At 36.3% G+C, this 13830-nt stretch overlaps 4 non-coding genes and 2 pseudogenes across 4 annotated transcripts; 3 read left to right on the forward strand and 3 right to left on the reverse strand.

Annotated features, from left to right (window-relative positions):
* Window positions 1–541: 541 nt before the first annotated feature.
* LOC136032516 (U2 spliceosomal RNA) lies at window positions 542–725 on the reverse strand. Its single transcript, XR_010618731.1, has one exon. It is a non-coding gene; the product is annotated as a U2 spliceosomal RNA (small nuclear RNA).
* Window positions 726–1630: 905 nt separating this feature from the next.
* On the reverse strand, window positions 1631–1778 carry LOC136032538 (U1 spliceosomal RNA; annotated as a pseudogene).
* An 896-nt stretch (window positions 1779–2674) lies between these two features.
* On the reverse strand, window positions 2675–2790 carry LOC136032523 (U5 spliceosomal RNA). Its single transcript, XR_010618736.1, has one exon. It is a non-coding gene; the product is annotated as a U5 spliceosomal RNA (small nuclear RNA).
* A 3583-nt stretch (window positions 2791–6373) lies between these two features.
* Window positions 6374–6489, forward strand: LOC136032526 (U5 spliceosomal RNA). The gene has a single exon (XR_010618737.1). It is a non-coding gene; the product is annotated as a U5 spliceosomal RNA (small nuclear RNA).
* A 919-nt stretch (window positions 6490–7408) lies between these two features.
* Window positions 7409–7556, forward strand: LOC136032539 (U1 spliceosomal RNA; annotated as a pseudogene).
* A 905-nt stretch (window positions 7557–8461) lies between these two features.
* On the forward strand, window positions 8462–8645 carry LOC136032517 (U2 spliceosomal RNA). Its single transcript, XR_010618732.1, has one exon. It is a non-coding gene; the product is annotated as a U2 spliceosomal RNA (small nuclear RNA).
* The last annotated feature ends 5185 nt before the right edge of the window (window positions 8646–13830 follow it).

The raw sequence follows: 13830 nt of genomic DNA on the forward strand, positions 1-13830 counted from the left end.
TAGAACTTTTCATTTCCGTTCGAATGAGCCCTCTCCCAAAATTCTAGGACCACTGGGTCAATACGATCACCCCTGGGTCAATACGATCACCCCTGGGAAAAAGAAAAAAAAACAAATAAACAAATAAACACGCATCCGTGATTTGTCTTCTGGCAAAAAATACAAAATTCCACATTTTTGTAGATGGGATCTTGGAACTTGTACAATAGGGTTCTCTGATAAGCTTAATCTGATGGTGTGGTTTTCATTAAGATTCTATGGCTTTTAGGGGGTGTTTCACCCTATTTTCTAAAATAGGGAGGATTTTCTCAGGCTCGTATCTTTTGATGGGTAAGACGAAACTTGATGAAACTTATGTATTTAAAATCAGCGTTAAAATGCGACACTTTTGATATAACTATTGGTATCAAAATTCCATTTTTTAGAGTTTTGGTTACTATTGAGCCGGGTCGCTCCTTACTACAGTTCGTTACCACGAACTGTTTGAAAACGTATTATACACATTATTGATTAGGGTTCATGGACTTTGGTTTCCCCTCGAAAGGGGTGCGTCGATCCCGGAGGTACTGCAATACCGGGCCAACGCGTGAAGGGAGTGGAGCAAGCCCCGACATCCCTCCGGTTTCCAAAAATAATTCTGGGCCCCATGTAGGGGCCGTATCAAATATTAAGCTGATAAGAACAGATACTACACTTTGATCTTAGCCAAAAGGCCGAAAGTAAAGTAAGTTTATAGTTCTTTTAGAGTACTAAATAGTGCCTCTGTGGTACCAAATGGCTTCTTTTTAGTTTTTACTGCTATTTTCACTTTATTTTGGATAAAGGATTCCATCTTTGCTCCCCCATTCCCTTCAAGTTTGGATTTTGACGGAATTACACCGCTCTAGAAAAGCAAAAGAAATGAAAAAAAAGTACTATAAGATGGAGTCGACCTAGAAGGACTTAGTAGAAACAAAGTAGTACGGGGAAAGTTGCATTCCAAGATGGTGGTATCTTTTGATTTTTCAAGAGCAGAAGATGAATTACTTTATGCAGTAATAGTGTGTATGGATTTCATGGGTAACTTTAATGACATACTACAAAAACTACATCCGCAGAAATTACCATAAATATACAGTAATCAGGCCCAAAAATAATTGTAATTTAGCTGAATGGTCGATCAATTGCTGTAGCCAAAGGCCCCCCTCTTAAAATATTCCAAGAAGCTTAGCGGTAGTGAAGGAATTCTTAGTCTGATATGTTGCCAATACAATAGACTTGATGAAATGTGCGGTGACCAAGGGCATTTCACTTTTTAAGACTAGCCTTTGTGACTTAATTTAAATTTTAGCAATTGGATTCGATTCCTAGTTCAATTTAAAAATCAGTATTTGATAATTACGGAGTATTTTCAAAAACAAAATGCATCAGGAATTCAATCAGTTTAGGCAATTTAATTTAATTATGGCGACTGGTCATTGATACCCCATCATTTGCTTTAATACAAGACTAAGAAAAACAAAATGTGTTTATTTAAGAGATGTTTAAATTACTTGGTTTAAACATTATCAATTTGCATACTTTTTCTTTTCAATTTACAAAATTACAACATAGTACTGGCTCAAAGTAAGAAACCTATTCAATTTGTGGACAGGGGTCCGCGCGAACGCAGTCCTCCACTACCAAAAATTACGCTGTTGAGTTACCCCCATTTGGGATAATCACAGGGGTCAGTCAATAGGCCTCACCCTGGGAGCGCCTCCTTTATGAGTAAGGCAGCTCCCCAGCCAGGTAAGTACGAATTGTACTAACATTTTACTAATGTCTTTCGACATAAATCCGGTTGCTTTGATTGCCACTCAGAAACTCTAATTTATTAAACAGATGCAGCTTTACAAAACTTTTTTCACAGCAGTGTATCAAGTCTCTGAATTGTTTTTGAAAATAGGAATGCCCCATTTCATTTTCATATGCAAGCCGCTAGATCGTTTAAATGCAAGTTTACCTTTTTGAGAAAAGAAAATCAGGAGTTTCTCACTCTCTTATCAGTTTGTCTGTTCGGACACGAAAATGGTATGTGAAAATCTTCTGGTGGCTTATTGACACAGCAGTCTGCAATAGCTGGCTTCTTTTCAGATCAGACGTCAAAGCGCTGACTTTAAGGAGAGACAAATCGATGATCTTGAGAACCTTCAGGTCTGAAGCTGCTACAGGGTTGTATGCCTCGGCCCGTGTGATGCCCCGACTTAAACGTGGTAGACCATCCGCAGATTTCGAAGCAAGTCCCAGCCCCATTCGAAGTTGCAACCGAATCCAACCGGCAATATCTGCTCAAGCCGATGGACTTGATCACTGGCCAAAAAAGACTAACAAGCAGAGCCGCTGCAAAGAGTGCAAATCAGGATATACCACCTTTGAATGCGAAAAATGTGACCTTCCACTGGGCCTTACTGCCAAAAGCAAGTGTTTTAAATCCTTTCACACCAAGTGAAAGTGCCCCTTTTTTATATTTTTGAGAGGCTAATGTTGTATTTTTACAACGTGGTCTAAAATTGACAATTTTGAATAGATCATTCAAACAAAAGTTTTTTTCTCAATAGTCTGACCTAGAGATCACATTGGAAGCGTTGGAGATTTTTCCTGGTATTGGTTCGTATAGTGGCCTGTCAAGGGTTAAAACATACAACAATAGTGTAGACTAGTCTGCCTTTCGGCATTCAAAAATTTGTTAAGACTCATCAAGTGCCCCTCCCCACGGTAATCTTTAGTAAAAGGCGAAAGATCAACTCGATATGAGGAGAGGCCAGAGCTATGAAAATTGCTAAGGTTGACATGGGTATATAAAAATAAATCCTAGTAAATCCTCGTGGTTTTTTTTTTAACAAGGTTCGAAAGCAATAAGAAATTCAATGTTCAATCAAGTAAATACGGGCCAAAAAACCATATGATGCGAAAATATACTCAATGAACAGCAATTCATGGGCAACTTTAATGACATACTACTAAAATAGCGACGAAGACCACACTGCCTTTCCATAACAAACAAATACAACGTAGAAACAATAGGGAAAGTTTTTTCAAGACAATGGAAATTATTTATGTAGATATTTCGGCCCTATGTCCAAGGGCCGTCTTCAGCACAATACAATACTATATATATATATAAAAGAACTTACATCAAATTGTGAGAATTAAAACTGAATATAAAAACACTTATTAAAACAATTTTTTTTTAAAAATATAGCCCTAGCATCCTTACTTCAGCGAAGTTCAACCAGGACTGGCGAAAAGAATGAAATGAAGAAATATAAACTCATTCAAACTAAAGAGAATAAAATGATTAGATGCAATTTCTTAAAGCTAATCTTGCTTGTTTAGCAGCCTGTCTCAAAGGCCTTTTCGTAGTTGGTTCAGTACTATTATAAATTGGTTTAGTAAAATATTTTGTTAGATCATTTTTAATTAAATTTGAGTATAAAGAATTTAGTGAGTATTCCCCCAAGTCCCTGTTCAAAGAAATATTTTTATTGATTTTGAGATTAATTTCAATTGATTCTCGAACCACCTGTTTTATTCCCAAATCATTACTAATGAGTGAAGAGTTTTCAAAAAGTATCATGTGGGACGGATTATTAAAAATATGCCAACCTAGAGCAGAATCAAAGGAATTGTTGGAACCATTTGAAATTAAGGCCTTGTCTATGTCATTTTTATGCTGATGTAACCTTTTGTCTAGATTCTGATGGGTCCTGCCGACATAGTATTTTCCGCAATCACAGGGTATTTGATAGACCCCTCTTTGGCGAGTAACTGGGGTCTTATCTTTACCCGAATTTAAGAAATTGATGATTTTAAAATTATTAGTAAAAACTACGTACAGATTATTTTTTGTGCAAATATTTTTTAATTTTGTTGTAATCTTTGGGATATACGGAAGATAGACAATATTTGAGGGCTTATCAATAGCCTCACATTGTGAAGTATCTTCTTCGATATTACAAGAATGTCTTTTTATTCTACGGCTAATTATTTTATTTACAAAAGGAATGGGGTATCCATTACCAAAAAGAATATCTCTGATAAAATTTATTTCTGCATTTATATATGAATGGGAGCAAATATTTAGGGCACGATCAATGAGGGAAATTACAACTGCTCTTTTAACTTGTGGGGGGTGATTTGAATTAAAGTGAAGATATCTATTGTTTTGTGTTGGCTTTCGATATATAGTAAAATCCAGTTCATCAGCTTTACGAATAATTAATACATCTAAAAACGGTAGTTTATTTTCAATTTCAACTTCAAGGGTGAACTGCAAATTTCGGTCATAAGTGTTAAGATGATCTAAGAAGCCCCGAAGTTCAGCTTCCCCATAATTCCAAAGTGAAATTACGTCATCCATATAACGACCCCAATAGACATGTTTTAGAAAATAAGAATTCAATGCCCAATTCTCAAGATTCTCGACGTAAATATTTGCTAGTAGCCCGGATAAAGGTGCCCCCATGGGTAATCCATTTTTTTGCTGATAAAAAGAATCGCGAAATTGAAAATACATAGAAAACTTATTACAAATTTTAACAAGAGTCATTAAAACTTCACAATCAATTCCTGTCGCTGAAGTCTCGATCAAGTGGTAATTTTCTTCTATTTTGTTTTTTAATAATTCCTCTGAAATAGTTACATCTATATTTGTGTACATGGAAACAATGTCGAAACTACTAACTATTGTGTTTTCTGAAATACTTGTGTTGCTAAGTTTTTTAATCAAATCTGCCGAGTTATGAATATAGGAATTTTGAGAATACAATAAAGGTTTGAAAGCTGCACAAAGCCATTTTCCAATATTGGCAGCGGGAGCTTTAGTACAAGCCACAATAGGTCTTAAGGGAATACCCTGTTTATGTATTTTTGGTAAACCGTAGAGTTTAGGACAGAAACTACCACGGGGAAAAAATTTATTGTATAGTTGTGGGGTGATTTTACCATTTTGTTTTAGCTGCTTTAATTCATTTATAATATTATTAGTGAACTGATCAGTAGGATCATGAGTTATTGTTTGATATGTAATTGTGTCATTTAAATGCGAAAAAATTTTGTTGTCATAGTCTGTTGTATTCATGACAACAAGTGAATTGCTTTTGTCTGCTTTAGTTATTATAATAGAAGGATCTTTTCGGAGATTAGATAGTATTTTTATGTCATGCAGATTTTCCGGTGTGGAGTTAGTAGGAGGCTTAAACTTTTTTTGGCTATTATAGAGGATATTTATTAGACCAGATCTAACTTCATCCGGGTTAGAGACAGAAGGATAGTGTTTATGCAAAGCGGACTCTAGAGAGGAAACTATATCTGCCACAGGAACCTGTTTCGGTAGAAAAGAAAATTTTGGACCTTTTTCTAGTGTTTCGATTTCCTGGGGTTCCAATGTTTTAGAAGAGAGGTTAACGATAGCAGGCCCAGGAGTGAATCTTGGAGAATAAATACGGTTTCTCATCGAAGATTCATTTCGTAAGCCCTCTAATTTTTTATAGAGGCGTTCCTTGGACAAGCGAAAATCGTGGCTAAACAAATTCCTTTCTAATCTAACAACTTGAGCAAAATCAACGGTGGACAGGTTTTCCAGCAAAAAAGTTTCCAACGATTTTCTCTCTGAAGAAATAATATGTCGTTTCTGTTTTTTGTCCTTAATAATATGGACTAGGGTTTTTAACTGTAGTGTATGGGCAAATTGCGCTTCTTTTCGGGTATTTAAATGTAATTTATATCTTAAAGACTTGGGAATAAGGTTTTCCTTTCTACAGGATTCTAAAAATTTTTGTTGATTGATAATATTAGCATGTTTTTTACCTAGACTAATAAAATAAAAGATATCATAGGTCAACTGCTCCCCATAAGCTAGACGAAAATAGCGACGAAGACCACACTGCCTTTCCATAACAAACAAATACAACGTAGAAACAATAGGGAAAGTTTTTTCAAGACAATGGAAATTATTCCATTTTGATGTAAGTTCTACACAATTTGATGTAAGTTCTTTTATATATATATATAGTATTGTATTGTGCTGAAGACGGCCCTTGGACATAGGGCCGAAATATCTACATAAATAATTTCCATTGTCTTGAAAAAACTTTCCCTATTGTTTCTACGTTGTATTTGTTTGTTATGGAAAGGCAGTATGGTCTTCGTCGCTATTTTAGTAGTATGTCATTAAAGTTGCCCATGAATTGCTGTTCATTGAGTATATTTTCGCATCATATGGTTTTTTGGCCCGTATTTACTTGATTGAACATTGAATTTCTTATTGCTTTCGAACCTTGTTAAAAAAAAAACCACGAGGATTTACTAGGATTTATTTTTATATACCCATGTCAACCTTAGCAATTTTCATAGCTCTGGCCTCTCCTCATATCGAGTTGATCTTTCGCCTTTTACTAAAGATTACCGTGGGGAGGGGCACTTGATGAGTCTTAACAAATTTTTGAATGCCGAAAGGCAGACTAGTCTACACTATTGTTGTATGTTTTAACCCTTGACAGGCCACTATACGAACCAATACCAGGAAAAATCTCCAACGCTTCCAATGTGATCTCTAGGTCAGACTATTGAGAAAAAAACTTTTGTTTGAATGATCTATTCAAAATTGTCAATTTTAGACCACGTTGTAAAAATACAACATTAGCCTCTCAAAAATATAAAAAAGGGGCACTTTCACTTGGTGTGAAAGGATTTAAAACACTTGCTTTTGGCAGTTAGGCCCAGTGGAAGGTCACATTTTTCGCATTCAAAGGTGGTATATCCTGATTTGCACTCTTTGCAGCGGCTCTGCTTGTTAGTCTTTTTTGGCCAGTGATCAAGTCCATCGGCTTGAGCAGATATTGCCGGTTGGATTCGGTTGCGACTTCGAATGGGGCTGGGACTTGCTTCGAAATCTGCGGATGGTCTACCACGTTTAAGTCGGGGCATCACACGGGCCGAGGCATACAACCCTGTAGCAGCTTCAGACCTGAAGGTTCTCAAGATCATCGATTTGTCTCTCCTTAAAGTCAGCGCTTTGACGTCTGATCTGAAAAGAAGCCAGCTATTGCAGACTGCTGTGTCAATAAGCCACCAGAAGATTTTCACATACCATTTTCGTGTCCGAACAGAAATTAAAATTTCGACTTTTCAGTCAAACTGATAAGAGAGTGAGAAACTCCTGATTTTCTTTTCTCAAAAAGGTAAACTTGCATTTAAACGATCTAGCGGCTTGCATATGAAAATGAAATGGGGCATTCCTATTTTCAAAAACAATTCAGAGACTTGATACACTGCTGTGAAAAAAGTTTTGTAAAGCTGCATCTGTTTAATAAATTAGAGTTTCTGAGTGGCAATCAAAGCAACCGGATTTATGTCGAAAGACATTAGTAAAATGTTAGTACAATTCGTACTTACCTGGCTGGGGAGCTGCCTTACTCATAAAGGAGGCGCTCCCAGGGTGAGGCCTATTGACTGACCCCTGTGATTATCCCAAATGGGGGTAACTCAACAGCGTAATTTTTGGTAGTGGAGGACTGCGTTCGCGCGGACCCCTGTCCACAAATTGAATAGGTTTCTTACTTTGAGCCAGTACTATGTTGTAATTTTGTAAATTGAAAAGAAAAAGTATGCAAATTGATAATGTTTAAACCAAGTAATTTAAACATCTCTTAAATAAACACATTTTGTTTTTCTTAGTCTTGTATTAAAGCAAATGATGGGGTATCAATGACCAGTCGCCATAATTAAATTAAATTGCCTAAACTGATTGAATTCCTGATGCATTTTGTTTTTGAAAATACTCCGTAATTATCAAATACTGATTTTTAAATTGAACTAGGAATCGAATCCAATTGCTAAAATTTAAATTAAGTCACAAAGGCTAGTCTTAAAAAGTGAAATGCCCTTGGTCACCGCACATTTCATCAAGTCTATTGTATTGGCAACATATCAGACTAAGAATTCCTTCACTACCGCTAAGCTTCTTGGAATATTTTAAGAGGGGGGCCTTTGGCTACAGCAATTGATCGACCATTCAGCTAAATTACAATTATTTTTGGGCCTGATTACTGTATATTTATGGTAATTTCTGCGGATGTAGTTTTTGTAGTATGTCATTAAAGTTACCCATGAAATCCATACACACTATTACTGCATAAAGTAATTCATCTTCTGCTCTTGAAAAATCAAAAGATACCACCATCTTGGAATGCAACTTTCCTCCTACTACTTTGTTTCTACTAAGTCCTTCTAGGTCGACTCCATCTTATAGTACTTTTTTTTCATTTCTTTTGCTTTTCTAGAGCGGTGTAATTCCGTCAAAATCCAAACTTGAAGGGAATGGGGGAGCAAAGATGGAATCCTTTATCCAAAATAAAGTGAAAATAGCAGTAAAAACTAAAAAGAAGCCATTTGGTACCACAGAGGCACTATTTAGTACTCTAAAAGAACTATAAACTTACTTTACTTTCGGCCTTTTGGCTAAGATCAAAGTGTAGTATCTGTTCTTATCAGCTTAATATTTGATACGGCCCCTACATGGGGCCCAGAATTATTTTTGGAAACCGGAGGGATGTCGGGGCTTGCTCCACTCCCTTCACGCGTTGGCCCGGTATTGCAGTACCTCCGGGATCGACGCACCCCTTTCGAGGGGAAACCAAAGTCCATGAACCCTAATCAATAATGTGTATAATACGTTTTCAAACAGTTCGTGGTAACGAACTGTAGTAAGGAGCGACCCGGCTCAATAGTAACCAAAACTCTAAAAAATGGAATTTTGATACCAATAGTTATATCAAAAGTGTCGCATTTTAACGCTGATTTTAAATATATAAGTTTCATCAAGTTTCGTCTTACCCATCAAAAGATACGAGCCTGAGAAAATCCTCCCTATTTTAGAAAATAGGGTGAAACACCCCCTAAAAGCCATAGAATCTTAATGAAAACCACACCATCAGATTAAGCTTATCAGAGAACCCTATTGTACAAGTTCCAAGATCCCATCTACAAAAATGTGGAATTTTGTATTTTTTGCCAGAAGACAAATCACGGATGCGTGTTTATTTGTTTATTTGTTTTTTTTTCTTTTTCCCAGGGGTGATCGTATTGACCCAGGGGTGATCGTATTGACCCAGTGGTCCTAGAATTTTGGGAGAGGGCTCATTCGAACGGAAATGAAAAGTTCTAGTGCCCTTTTTAAGTGACCAAGAATATCGGAGGGCACCTGGGCCCCCTCCCACGCTCATCTTTTCCCCAGAGTAGTCGGATCAAAATTCTGAGATAGCCATTTTATTCAACATAGTCTAAAAACCTTATAACTATGCCTTTGAGGACGACTTACTCCCCCTTAATCCCCGTGGGAGGGGCTGCAAGTTGCAAATTTTGACCAGTGTTTGCATATATTAATGGTTATTGGGAAATATAGAGACGTTTTCCAGGGAATTTTTTGGTTGGGAGGGGGGGGAGAAGAAGGGGCTATGTGGCTGAATACGAACATAGAAGTTTGTTACGTAAGCTAATTCGTAAGTTACGTATATCTTTTACTAATGAAAACGTTCGTAAAAACTAAAAGTTCTAGTTGCCTTTTTAAGTACCCGAAAAATTGGAGAGCAACTGGGCCTCCTTCTCCTCGTATTTTAGCAAAATCATTCGATCAAAACTATGGGAAAGCCATTTAGCCAAATAAATAAATATGCAAATTTCGCTTTAATTATTCTGCGGAGAGCCAAAATCAAAACATGGATTAACTAAAAAACATTCAGAAATTAAATAAAAAACAGGTTTCTTCTAACTGAAAGCAAGGAGCGACATTAAAACTTAAAACGAACAGAATTTACCCCGTATATGAAAGGGGCTGCTCCTTCTTCAACGCCCTGTTCTTTACGCTAAAGTTTTTACTGTTTTAAAAAGTAGAGTTGAGAGAAAGAATCAAACTGCGATGCGTGTTTTTTTTTTTTCCAGGGGTGATCGTATCGATCCAGTGGTCCTAGAATTTTGAGAGAGGGCTCATTCGAACGGAAATGAAAAGTTCTAGTGCCCTTTTTAAGTGACCAAGAAAATCGGAGGGCACCTAGGCCCCTTCCCACGCTCATCTTTTCCCCAGAGTAGTCGGATCAAAATTCTGATATAGCCATTTTATTCAACATAGTTTCAAATCCTTATAACTATGCCTTTGGGGACGACTTACTCCCCCACAGTCCCCGTGGGAGGGGCTGCAATTTGCAAATTTTGACCAGTGTTTGCATATATTAATGGTTATTGGGAAATGTAGAGACGTTTTCAGGGGAATTTTTTGGTTGGGGGGGGGAGAAGAAGGGGTTATGTGGTGGAAATTTTCCATCGAGGAGTTATTCATGGGGGAAGAAGATTTCCATAAAGGGGGCGCCGCATTTTCTAGCATTATTTTAAAAAAACAATAAGAAAATGAATATGAAAAAGTTTTTTTCAACTGAAAGTATGGAGTAGCATTAAAACTTAAAACGAACAGAAAATATTACGCATATAAGGGGTTCACCTCCTCCTAATACCTCACTCTTTACGCTAATGGATTTTTAGTAATTTCAACTATTTATTCAAAAGCCTTTGTGATTCAGGGAACAAAATTTAAGCTTTAATGCAAAGAGTTATTGACGAGTGGGCGAACCTTCTCATAAACGTAATAAAGACATACGAACATAGAAGTTTGTTACGTAAGCTAATTCGTAAGTTACGTATATCTTTTACTAATGAAAACGTTCGTAAAAACTAAAAGTTATAGTTGCCTTTTAAAGTACCCGAAAAATTGGAGAGCAACTGGGCCTCCTTCCCCTCCTATTTTAGCAAAATCATTCGATCAAAACTATGGGGAAGCCATTTAGCCAAATAAATAAATATGCAAATTTCGCTTTAATTATTCTGCGGAGAGCCGAAATCAAAACATGGATTAACTAAAAAACATTCAGAAATTAAATTTAAAAAACATGCTTTTTTTAACTGAAAGTAAGGAGCGACATTAAAACTTAAAACGAACATAAATTACCCCGTATATGACAGGGGCTACTCCTTCTTCAACGCCCTGCTCTTTACGCTAAAGTTTTACTGTTTTAAAAGTAGAGTTGAGAGAAAGAATCAAACTTTAGTGCAAAGAGCAAGGCGTTGAAAAAGGAGCAGCCCCTTTCATATACGGGGTAATTTCTGTTCGTTTTAAGTTTTAAAGTCACTCCTTACATTCAGTTAAAAAAAACTTGTTTGTTTTATTTAATTCAAAGTGAAGAGAGACCCTGCTGTTTGTTACTTAGTCCTTGAATATATTGGAAATCCTTTCTTTTTTTTCCATATGAAAAAACGAAAAAACACTGTATAAAATTTACAAAAATTAATGGTGAAAAAGCCAATGGGTGGACACCATAATTAATTTAAAGTGCCCAAGCTGGATACAAGTCCCCATGCATCCTTATCAAAAATAGTTCGTAATTATAAACTGCTGAAATTTAAATTGAACCAATATTCGATAAAATGGCTGAAGCGACCATTTTTGGCCTCAGGCGGCTTGGTTCTGCGGTGATGTGTTGATAGTAGTAATGACTAAGGCCCCCCCTATGACTGTTAGAGAGAAAATAATTGGCAAAGTCAGTAGAACGGTCACTGGTTTCTCAGAAATTAAAATTTCGACTTTTCAGTCAAATTGATAAGAGAGTGAGAAACCCATGATTTTCTTTTCTCAAAAGGTAAACTTGCATTTAACCTTCTAGAGGCGTGCATATGAAAATGAAATGGGGCATTCCTATTTTCAAAAATAATTCAGAAACTTGATTCACAGCTGTAAAAAAAGAATTGTAAAGCTGAATTTGTTTAATAAATTAGAGTTTCTGAGTGGCATTCAAAGCAACTGGATTTATGTCAAAAGACATTAGTAAAATGTTATATTACCTGGCTAGAAAGTTGCCTTGATCATGAAGGAGGCGCTCCCAGGGTGAGACCTTTCCATGGCACTTCGTGATTCCCAAATGGGGGCAACTCAACAGCATTATTTTTGGTTATAGGGGACTGAGTTCCCGCGGATCTTGCCCATACATTTTTGAGAATAGAAAGGAAAATGTACGCAAATTGATAATGTTTAAACCAATTAAATTAGAACATCTCTTAAATAAACACATTTCGTTTATTCTTAGTATTGTATTAAAACAAATGGTTGGGTATCAATGACCAGTCGCCATAATTAAATTAAATTGGCTAAACTGATTGAATTCCTGATGCATTTTGTTTTTGAAAATACTCCGTAATTATCAAATACTGATTTTTAAATTGAACTAGGAATCGAATCAAATTGCTAAAATTTAAATTAAGTCACAAAGGCTAGTCTTAAAAAGTGAAATGCTCTTGGTCACCATACATTTCATCAAGTCAATTGAATTGGCAACATATTAGACTAAGAATTCCTTCACTACCGCTAAGCTTCTTGGAATATTTTAATAGGGGGGCCTTTGGCTAAAGCAATTGATCGACCATTGAGCTACATTACAATTATTTTTGGGCCTGATTACTGAATATTTATGTTATGTTCTGTGGATATAGTTTTAGTAGCATGTCATTAAAATTGCCCATGAATTGCTATTCATTGAATATGTTTTTGAATATGTTTTCGCATCATATGATTTTTGGGCCGGATTTTGGCCCAAAAATCATGTGATGCGGCTAAATGTTTGGGTAAATTTGACTGGCTAAATGTTTGGCTAAATGTGGCTGGCTAAATGTTTGTTGTTATCTTTTGCAGATTACATCTAAGGGAAGCTACTTTTAAGCGGGTAAGGGATGCTCGAAGGCACTCTTGGTTTGGTGCAATAGCATGCCAAGTCCTAGGTGCTCTTGAGTCTATATTATCTTAGGGCCCTCATTCCTCCCTCGTTTAGTAACCGTATTTCCATTCCAGTTTAGGGGTTCCTCTAAAATGAGGCAGTTTTGAGATCTTACCGGGGCAAATCCTTTCATTTGGGTATTCTATTGATTCTTTAGCAGGCTTTTCCTGCAGAACCGTCCTAAATTTTATAGAAATCTATTTTGTCATCAGAGGGAGAAGACTTTGTGATTGATGGGACAATGGGCCTGTACAAGATTGGATGGAAACAATTCCTGTATTTATTTCTTAAGCCCTTAGATGTTGTAAAAGCGAGCCAAGTCCAAGCTACATTTAGTTCTCTTTTGTTTCGTCTTAGAAAGTAATTATTTCTGGATTTATTATCCTTACAGCATAGCCACGTAATTTATTTAGGCTAAAAAGTAAAAGGCAAAGCATTGCACAAGAAATCTGAACAAAGCTAACTCAAATCAATACACACTATTACTGCTTAAGGCGATTGGTATTCTGCCCTTGAAAAATCAAAAGATACCACCATATTGGAATTCAACTTTCCTCGTACTACTTTGTTTCTACTATCCTTCTAGCTCGAGTCCTTATAATAGGACTTTTTTCCCATTTCTTTTGGTTTTCTACAGTGGCGTAATTTCGTCAAAATCCAAACTTGGAGGGGCAAAGTTGGAGCCCTTTTTCGAAAATTAAGTGAAAAAGGTGGTAAAAACTAAACAGAAGCCATTTGGTACCACAGAGGTGCTATTTAGTACTCTAAAAGGACTATAAAGTTAGTTGAAAAAAACAAAATGATGTGTTTCTGTAGATGCTTGAATTTATAGGTTTGCATTAGTTTTGAGACAAAATTTTGGAAGAAACTAAATTTTACGCTCACTTTTTACTGGGCTGTATAACGAATGGCAACAGTGCTTCTTATAAACCTATGTATATATTTTTCTTAGCAATTCTGGTTTTAACAGGGTTAATTATAGGAGTACAGGTGTAAC

The sequence above is a fragment of the Artemia franciscana genome, chromosome 10 (genome assembly GCF_032884065.1).
Source record: "Artemia franciscana chromosome 10, ASM3288406v1, whole genome shotgun sequence".
Classification (NCBI taxonomy): domain Eukaryota; kingdom Metazoa; phylum Arthropoda; class Branchiopoda; order Anostraca; family Artemiidae; genus Artemia; species Artemia franciscana.